This window comes from Hippocampus guttulatus, chromosome 4 (genome assembly GCF_054856545.1).
Source record: "Hippocampus guttulatus isolate MCC_2025c chromosome 4, RoL_Hgut_1.0, whole genome shotgun sequence".
Taxonomy (NCBI): domain Eukaryota; kingdom Metazoa; phylum Chordata; class Actinopteri; order Syngnathiformes; family Syngnathidae; genus Hippocampus; species Hippocampus guttulatus.
Genome location: NC_141264.1, coordinates 14,470,517 through 14,481,122, shown reverse-complemented (window position 1 = coordinate 14,481,122; position 10,606 = coordinate 14,470,517). Strand labels below are relative to the sequence as shown.

The 10,606-nt window shown below is 43.7% G+C and overlaps 1 protein-coding gene across 1 annotated transcript in view; it reads left to right on the top strand.

Moving 5' to 3' along the window:
• The first annotated feature begins 5,772 nt into the window (after positions 1 to 5,772).
• The window catches only part of grm3 (glutamate receptor, metabotropic 3), a 50,264-nt gene continuing 45,430 nt past the window's right edge, over positions 5,773 to 10,606 (top strand). The window contains exon 1 of the mRNA XM_086109050.1: positions 5,773 to 5,877. The gene's annotated coding sequence lies outside the window, so the exon portion shown is untranslated. The remainder of the gene's footprint in view (positions 5,878 to 10,606) is intronic.

The window sequence follows — 10,606 nt, the reverse complement described above, 5'->3', positions numbered from 1 at the left end:
CCGTGGACCCTGGCCACGGGGTCGAAGTGCGGGGGCGGGGTTGCGACCCGTCCCCCTCCCTTACGCTACATAGCCCCCAGGATGGCGATCCCCCCCTCTCTCCCCCCCTCCTGCCCCCTTAACCCCTTAACAATACCAACTATAGTGCAGTCTTGCAAACACAAAGATTTTCTCAACTATTTTCACAAACGACATTGGGTTAGGTTTACATTTCGCAAGATAGGAGAGTGGCAACTTAAGATGGCCGCCGATGGCTTCACTTCTCCCAATGGTGAGTTAGTGGTATTGTTAATCCATTCATACTGTACAAAAGTATGTCAGAGTAACACCCCTCATCCCACCCCGTCCATCGCAGGATTACATTCAAGATGAATGAAATCTGCAATTCAGAAAATGTTCCCCGATAACAACATAACAACACCGGGGCACAAAGTTTTACGAGTACAGCAAGCTGGTTGACCAGTACGTGCGATCGTCAATCATCGGCTGTGCAAGTGTAATTTGTAATTTGACTGTAATTTGTTTGCAATTGGCCAGTTAAATTGCAATTGTCTTTTAATGACTTTTGGGAGAACTTTGAGCCACTTGACGACATCACAAGCGACTACTAAAGCAAAAGTCGATGGGATTTACAGTAACAAGTGTCAGTGTGTGTGTGTGTGTGTGTGTGTGCGTGCACGTATGTGTGTGCGCGCGCGCGCGCGACATCCATCTCGTGGATTGCAGACGAAGGTTGTGTGAAATGAGGCGCTGCTAATGCTATTAGCGCACAGACGCAAACCATCTGTGGGGAATCGGGAAAAGCGTGTGGACCGGGTAGACCTATTTCCTGCTCCATGAACTGGAGATGAAACACACACACACACACGCATGCACGCACACACACACACACATATATATATATATATATATCGTACTCAGCGATGCCATTTGGTCTTCAAATGGTCTATTTTATTGACTATCATCTGTATAGCTTCCTGCATTCATGTCTTTTCTTTCTTTCCTTTTCTTTCCATCTTTATTTATTTTTTTCCCCCTTTTCTGTCTGTAGGGAAGTATTGGGCACAAAGCCCGCTCGCTGAGGGACCCTTACTGGACAAAGCTGGCTTTCTGGAGCTCGCTGCATTTATGCATGCCATACAGACAATGAGGCCCTTATTAGAGTGGCCAGCATCTCGCTTGCTTGCTCTGGGATGCGGTCAGGGGAAAAGCTGTGACTGACACTGTGCGAGTGTGTGTGTGTGTGTCTGTGTGTGTGTGATTGTGTGCAAGTGTGTTTGCGCGCGCGTGCGTGCACTTTCCACTTCGTGTCTGCACACATACGAGTCAGAAGTGTGAAGTAGATGCTTTTAGTCCCTCCCTGATCAATCACTGCCTGATCACACGCAGTTTTCCCCTGCACAGCGTGGTAGCACAAAAGAGGCGGAGACAAAATTAGCATCACAAATCAATCACGCTGAAGTAGGCAATGATTCTTTTGAGGGGTGAGAGCTCAAGTGAGCTAAATCCATTTTTGTCATTTTATAGGAGAGGGAGTTTAAAGTTATATGGCTGCAAGAAAGTCTGCGGGGGGTTGATCATTTATATTTATATGGAAATGTTTGGGGGCAGCACAGTATACAAATGGTTAGCACGTCAGCATCATAATGCAGAGGTGCAGGGTTCGACTCCGGCTCCAGCTTTTTGTGTGGAGTTTCAAGCAAAAACTGTGGCGCAACACATGTAGACAGATCATTAAACAACACTCAAAGGCAAATGTTATTCCTCATTGAAATAAATGAATATTATTGCAGTTTGCAGACTTGTGACCGGCTACATGTACGGTATATTTGTATGTGTGTATTAACTGCCGGGCGGCCCGGTGGTTGAGTGCGTAGCGCGGCGACCTCCCAGTGCAGAGGTCGTGGGTTCGATCCCAGCTCTGGCCTTCCTATGTGGAGTTTGCATGTTCTCCCTGTGCCTGTGTGGGTTTTCTCCGGGTACTCCGGTTTCCTCCCACATTTCAAAAACATGCATGGCAGACATCTGGGTGTCCCCCACCTACTGCCCGAAGACAGCTGGGTCCAGCATGGATAAAGTGGTGCAGAAAATGGATGGATGGATGTATTTACCCCGGGTGGTATAGGCATGAATCTGAGAAGGAGTAGCACAATGCCCATTTAAGTGAAGCAAAAAAATGGGGGAAAAAAAATCTTAATCTTCTGTTTAATTATGGCATTACTGTGTTTTTAATGAAGTACATTATAATAGAATGCCATATTTCTTATCAAATAGCCCTTAACAAAATTAACAAACATTTCCTGGCTATTTTTTGGAGGCCATAAGCTTAATTTATTCGGTCATCAATGTCACCCTCAATATAATATAAAAACATAATCAAGCTTCATAAAATAGAATGTGAACAAAAAACAGCTTTTATGAAGCATTATAAAGCTGAAAGTCAAAGACACACAGTTGTGCACTTGTATGCTGTGTGCCTTGAAGGGGCGAGGCCTTGTGAGCACTGGTTGGCCACATTTTCTCCCACAGGTAACATTTGTTCCATTCTCCTCACAGTTCTTTCATTTCACATTTCTGCTTTTGGCTGCTTGTACCATTTGATAAACAGCTGAAACTGCATTGGAGCACATGCCTCGACTTGCTCACATTCAAGGGCATTACAGTATCTTGGCTACTTCATTTTTTTCACAAACTGAAGTTTGGCAGCAATGTACAATGTTATGAGCAGAATGTCAAAACTTTATACGAAAGTATACTATTACGTCTACTATTACCCGTATACTATTACGGGGAAAAAGTGATTGCATGACATGTGTCAAATTGGCTTACGTCTGGTGCGATGTGATGTGATGCAAATTGATAGCTGAATATCCATGCATATTGACACCTCAGTTTGGTATTTGCTCCAACCTGACCTGCCCATCTTGTAAATACTTGTACATGCATGAGAATAATGTGCATCTTTGGCCGTTAGCTGCAATCAGAAAGCATTCACACAGTGTATGTTCATGCACCCTGTTAACTTTACAACGGAGAAATCAGGCCTCTCCACAGACTGTGTGTTTGAGCTGAGTGAGAAGGCTCTGTGACTCAATCATGCATGAAGAGGATTTTCTGTTCAATCGGCACTGCAGACGTGCATACTTGCATTCTAATGAGTGTGGCTTCATACAAACAAGTTCGCGCTCACAGATTGTTGTGTGTGTGCATTCCTCTCCACTTCGGGCTTTGGACTTGTTTACACGATAGCTTTGGATGGTCATCTGGAGAGACAATAGTTCTGAATGTTGGATCACGTTAGCTGGCACCTTCAAAAAGAGGCCATATGGAGACCTTGCCACAACCCACTCAAAACTCACTCAGCAGTACCCCCTGGAAAGTTTGAAAAAATAAGTCCCTGTTACCAGTTTTACCAATCAACACAAAACTTGGTGTCCATGTCAAAACAAAAACAGACAGAACATGACAGTACAAATGGACGCCTCCTGGCAGAAGACCTGGCTTGGACGAGTGGGATTAGTGTCAGGTACGAAGTCGCGCAGTTACTTTATGCCCCTGCCCTGCGCCTAGAGTCCAAAATCTCCTTTACTGTGTACACCAGGTCGCCGTCGATTACCCATGTAGAAGGGGCTGGGGTGGGTGGAGGAGCTAGAGGACTGGATACCACAGGGAGACATGAAAGACAGGAAGGACCTTCATGGAGGGCTTGACCGAAATGGGGTTGATAATGGCCTCCACTTCAAATGATCCCATGAACCGTGTTCCCAATTTACGTGAGGTGCCAGCAAAATCTAAGTCCCACATCGAGTGCCACACCTTCTGTCCTACTTGATACACTGGAGTGAGGTGGCGCCGACGGTCAGTGATGAGCCTATTCTGAGAGGTGGTGTATGACAGTGCAGCCCTGGTCTCCCTTCACATGCTATGAGCCCCCTCAGGTGGAGCTGGATAGAGGGAATTTCCACCAACCTCTCCTGAGACGGGAACAGTGGTGGCGGGTATTCAGATGCTGACATGAAGGGAGACCAGCCTGTTGCAGATGAGATGGGGGTGTTGTGCGAATGCTCCATCCATGGCAAATGTGTGACCCATCAAGCGGGTTGGTGAAGGCATTCGCACCATCAGGCTATCTCCAGGTCCTTATTCTTGCTCTCAGGCTGTCCACTGGACTGTAGATGGTATCCAGACAACAGGTTCCCAGAGCTCGGCAGAATCACTTCCATACCTGTGACACAAACCCGTCTACAGACACAAAGTCCACCGGAATTCCATAGATACTAAAACATGGTTAAAGAGGAAATTTGTGGTCTCTAGTGCAGATGGGGGCTTGGATAACTATGGTGAGTATCACAGATTGCCCTGTGAAGAAGGAAGGCCGATGATAAAGTCCAGGGAGATGTGGGACCAGAGTCGAGGTGGAACCAGTAAGGGATATAGTAACCCTGCAGGAGGTTGGTGAGTGGCCTTACCACAGACACAGGCAGAACAGGCTTTATCAAAGTCTATGATGTCGCTTTTAAGCTCTGGCCACCAAAATTTCTGCAGGATAAACTGAAGAATGCGGTTGATTCCGGGATGGCAAAGCTATTTTGGAGGTGTGCCTCACCTTGGAATGAAGAGATGGAGGCACGAAAAGCTTTCCAGAAGGGCATCCAGCTGGGATCGTAGTACAGTACCTTCCTGAGCCTGCTCAATTATCTCCTCTATCCCCTGCCTCAGTAGCCCAAAAATGCAGTGGTCTGGGAGTATATTGTCCGGCTCGCCTCTCTCCTCTGTAGGGGTAGTAGATAATGCATCTGGTTTGGTATTCTTGGAGCTTTTGTATCTGGCGAGAGTTTAGTTTCTTAGCGGTTTGGAGGTATGCTAGATTTTTGTGATCGGTGGACACAGTGAATAGCTCCTTGGTGCCTTGCAGCCAGTGTCTCCACTCCTGTAACATGAGAACTATAGCCATCGGTTCTCTGTTCTCCACGTCATAGTTGGTGACTAACACAAGTGTGTTAGTCAACGAGAGAAGTTGTAGAAGTGGACGCTTCGGATTCAGGAGTTGGGGCAGTGTTGTCCCAGCGCTCCCCGGTCGACCAGAGTTGGGGTGGTGCAACATAGGTATTTTGGAAAAGCCTTCGTTAGCCACTCAAAACAAAAACAGACAGAACATGACACTATCATGACAGGACGCATGTAGGCTGCAGGAAGTTGGCCATGTTGGTTTAAAGCAACATTTTTAGGGAACATATTTTGATCTTCAAGGCAATTGACAAATCACAAGTAGATCTCCTAGTTGGCTAGGCAAAGCTATCTATAGCAATCCAATGTGGGAGGAGCATGCCGTCAAAGGTTGATGATGATTCCATGAATTTGCTGCATTACTACTTGCATTTTTAATATATTAATTTTTATATTTTTGCACTTTAGGAGGACTGGAGAGGATGGTTAAAGGTAAATTCTACATCTCTTTTCTACTTACTCTGTTTCTGATAGCTCATGTTGGTTCGAGTGGTAAACACGTACATAAAAGGATGGCGGTGGCGGGGCTGTTGGAATGGCTAAGTTTTCTTTTTATCCAATAAAAATGTCTCCACGCAAAGATCGATTTTTGTTGCTAGGAGACTGAAGCATCCTTTGGCAGCGGGCTTCAGCTCACCACGTCTGTTTTTCCCTCCCTCTTTCTCACTCTCCCTCTCTCTCGCTCTCATATACAAACACACATTTTGCCTCTCTCCCTCTCTCTCACACACACACATGTACTCACACACACACACACACACATAAACACAGCGGCAGCATCCTCCCTCTCAGCGCGACTCCTCCGGGGATCGGGAGCAGACCCAGTCAAACTTCCAGCAGAGAAGGGATTCACAACGAGACAACAGTAAGGTGAGTAAAAAAACAACCTCCCCATCTCTCTCATCTTTGTTAGATAACTGAGAAAATACATTGTCTGTCTGTGTCTTTAATTGATGTTGAACTTTGATTTGTTTCGTTTCTACTGATCGCAAGAAGAAATGTTCTGTTCGGTGGTCCTCTGCAGCATATGTGTGACTGACAAGCTGAAATGATGCAGTCGTGTTTTTGAAGTTCTCGTGGAAACGTACGTCGGCGTCTCATGCGTACAGGTGGACCATCTGATGACCCCGTGCGATCTCGCCTCAAAATCCTTTAAAAGTGCACCCACGTCAACAAATAGTCTGTTTTTTTCTGGCAAGTAAAGGTGCAGAAGTCGCAAGCATTTGCATCCAATCTGCATGAATTATGTCACGCCGCCCTTGCAAAAGGCTTAACTTTGCCGTCTGTTAGAATGCGACACACTTTAAATCAAACGAAGGTGGAGAGCTGCATCTTATTGTGGAAGTGTGACCTTGCTTTCTCCTTACTTTTTAAAAGAATGCACATCAATGTTATTCATATCTGGGACTGACTATAACATTAGGTATGCCTGCACGTCTCGAAAAAAAATTCTGCAAAAATGGCATCTCAAAATGCTCCTTCGATGTCAAGCTCCTTTTCATCATTTATTTGACAATCAAATAGTTGTATAAACACCTCATCATTTGATTTCACTTCCCCTTCTAGTTTCTCGTTATTATACAGTACTGTATATTTCTTTTAACAACAAATTGGATTTGAAATCAGAAGTCACAAGTCAAGAATATGGTTCAGCTATTATTCAGTTAAGATTAAAAAGGGATTTGGTGGGGACAACATGCTTGTAATATCCATCCTCCCTTCTATTTTCTTTATTTGATTAGGGCACGGTTGTGCTGGCACCTATCCCAGCTGACTATAGGCGAGAGGCAGGGTCAACTCTGGACTGGTCGCCAGGCAAATATAGACAAACAACTCGTCATGAACGAAACATGCAAGTTTTTGGAAAGTGGGAGGAAGCCGGAGTACAGCATGCGCTCTTTCAATGTTTTCATGTTGATCGGCGCAATTGGTGTTGGGGCCCAAATTAGAATGGTCCCCAGCATCCCTTTTTCATGGAAAATCATCGAACTTCGATGGTCTGATTAGACGATGTCGGCAAAAAAAGCTTGAGCATTTAGTGTCGCCCTCTGTCAAGGTTACTTGCTTTCGATTGGGGCTCAAAATGACTGACTGTCTGCCAAATTTCAGGCATAGGTACTAAAGACTTTCATGCATGACATGCTTACCCGATTCCACGTCAATCGCGGAAAGTGACGTCTGGGGCAAATATTTTTGTAGTTCGCGTTTTCAGGACCCCTAAAATGCATACATTCACACGCAGATCCTTTAAAATCAGTTTTGGGGCATGTCCTAAGAATTAGGAGCACAGCGATTTTAAATTTATGATACAATTCCTTGTAGTGTAGCTCATTATCTTGGACCTAATATTTTAGCGAGAATACATCCAGAATTAAAGCTGCTTAACAATGTTTGGAAGAAGAATGATCAAATATGATAAAGAGCATAATTTTTTTTTAAAAAACGCTTCACAGAGCAGTGAACTGAACCCCGCCAAGTAAAGATCTGCGATACATGTGAACTGAGCTCCGCCAAGTGAAGATCCACGATAAATGATTGCCAACACAAAAATGATGAAATTAAGCTCCTTCCCTCAGTCAAAGCAATATTTTTACCTACCATGCTCATGACGAACCACGAATATGTCACGGTTCTCTGTACGTAAAATCCTGAAAAAAATGTCATGAAAGTAATAATACCTCTAACAATATTAATTTGTATAAACTGATCTTTTGAGGATGTGCAGGCGCCATGTTTTGTCCAGCGCATTGCCTTATTGTTACCGTAATAACCTATGTTGTTTTTTTTGTCAAAACAAGAAAAAAAACACGATAAATTCAACAAACAAGAAAAGTAAGGTCACCTCGATTCAGTCTTTGCGGAATGCAATGACCCAGACGACTGTCAATCTACATACACCTCAAGATTTTATTTTAATTTTCGGTGTGGTGACAGTAAGGTAAAAATAACATGGGCAGTTATGCTATTAGGCTAATGGTACTTCTTTTTCATGTACATATTTGTGTGTTTGTGTGTTTGTGTGTCTGCGATTCGGGTAGTAAAGGTGGGTCCAAAAAAATGAAAAGATGTAGGAAGCGGGCATTTGGCACCGTGTGTCAAACCTTGATGATACTCCTGTGTGGGTGTGCATGTGTGCTCTGCATAGATGTATTTTGTGTGTATTCAAAGGCTGTGTGTTTTTAATGTGAGAGGGGGCGAGCCTGCAACATGGCCTTGTGTTTCAGCACTTCTCTGCTGGTGAATATGCTTACATGAGCTCCTGTTGGAGCACCTTGATGATGATGATGTGTGCATGTGTGTGTGCGTGTGCGTGTGCGTGTGTGTGTGTGTGTGTGTGTGTGTGTCTGTGTCTGTGTGTCTGTGCGCATGTGCGTGCATGCATGCGTGGCCTTGTAGCTTCCACACAACCCCTCTCACCGGACTATGCAGTACACTGCCTCAGCAATGTGAAATTATCAGTGATGCTCATGTGTGTGTGACATATTAAGTGTCTCTATACTGTGTTTTTACACAGCAGTGGTGCATGTCTGTGGTAATGTCAAAAGAAAAACTAAACACAAATCTCTCTCACAGGAATTTGCTGACGTTTTATGATTTCTCAATGACGTTTTGAACTTTGAGGCACGACTTATATTTTTGGTGAAATATTCTGTTTCGGCATCACAAATGAACCAATGAAAAATCAATCTTTCGATTTCAGTATTTTGTTTTCTACACGGTTAGAACATGGGTTGGTTTCACCAAAAACACAGTTGTTGTTATTGTTTGCAACCTCAAAGCAGAGAAAACATGCTTTTTGGGAAAAGAAACAGGTCAAACAAAACATTGACTTTGATGCTTTTGTAATGCCTCAAACTTTTAGACATCAAAAACAAGACTGAGAAAGTGGAATAATAATTATTTACAAATAGACAACTACGAAATGTGCCCTGAATAATGCTGACTTGAGTTGATGGTGTTCATCATTTACGCCATCAGCTTCCTCACAATGGCAGCATTTACTTTGTACGACCCACGACACATATTCTACTTATACCATAACTATACTGCTCACACGAGTACTCTATTCAAATATCAGTTTCAATGTTTTACATTTGGGCGACCCGGTGGTCCAGTGGTTAGCGCGTCGACCTCACAATGCAGAGGTACCAGGTCTCTTTGTCATTGCAGTGGTTTTCAAACCTGAATTTGGCAGTTAGGCTACGTGAAACCCTTTTCTCTGCCAAAAACGCAAATGTTGCGAAAGTAAACATCCACAGTAGTGAATGGGTTAAGATAAACACTTATGAATTTGTTAGGCTCGTGAGTCTAGTGATGATGCTTTTATTTGACTTTTGTTTTTTCAAAACATAGTTTATTGTGTTTGTGAGAATGGAAACCTTTTTTTTGTTTGTTTTATGACAAGCCCTTTGTTTTCAGCCCCAACCCCCAATAGTGAGCGTGTACATCCTTGAACATGGTCGATAGATCAAAATATAGACGATCTTGGAACAGCTCAAAATTTAAGAGGTGTTATTTTGCACACAAGCTCCCTCCGATGCTGTGGAGCCTCCAATGGTCTGTGTCTTCGAAAGCAGGTAGCACATGTAATCGACTGAAACATTTGGAATGAACCACCGAATGACACACCAGCACTATACATGTTTGAACAGCCCAACGAGTACATACGCGCTGAATGCAAATATGGAGGTATCTTGACTTAAAACCATTCCACCACTAGATGGTGATGGCCAAGTTCACGAAATCCATTCATCATCAGTTCTCGTGGTTGCCTCTTCCAAAGGATCCTCGGAAAGTGAGGGCTGAAAAGATGAATGCCCCTTAAATTAAAGCTTGAAATCATGCAAAACTATGAGTGAGATATGTCTCTGGTCGACTTGGCAAATCATGATGTGCGTATGGATGATGCCGAAATAGAAGGTGTTGAAAGTTTCTTCCTGATCTGCTCCTTGTTATCCTCAATTACGTCATACTTTACCTTGTGTCTCATTCTGTTTCATCACAATTTCGTTATACCTTGTCATCACGTTACCAGCATTCCTTGTTCTTGCCTGACTCTAGCAAGTCCTGTTTGATTATTGACCTTTTCTTTTCTCCATCACGTTTTTTGCAATTCCTTGCCTTCACAGACTACCAGGTAAAGAGAAGTTGCAATTAGCTTTATTGAATGTTTGATGGAGATTCTACTGTATATGAGGAACAGTTCTTTACTTATGGGGAGGGCATTGGCAGGATTGTCCTAAAAATAAATAAATAAATAAAACCTTGTGACAAGCAACTCCCCGAGGTAATGTGAAGTTGAAATCAGGTGCAGGATAATGATGTGAGACCATTCCACATGTCCATCCACCATCCATTTTCAACAGGTGGCGGGTCAGCTGGAACCTGTTCTCGTCAGCTTTGAAACGAACAACCATTCGCGCTCACACTCACGCCTAGGGACAATTTGGCGTGTTCACCCTTCAACATTCAATTGTATTATTGATCAGCCGATCAATGTGTGTCAAATATATTTAAGTCGAATCATGTGTGTTTGGGGGAGGTGTAGATGCACCCATGCAATAGTGACCGGGGTGGGGGGGTGATATTAAAATACTTT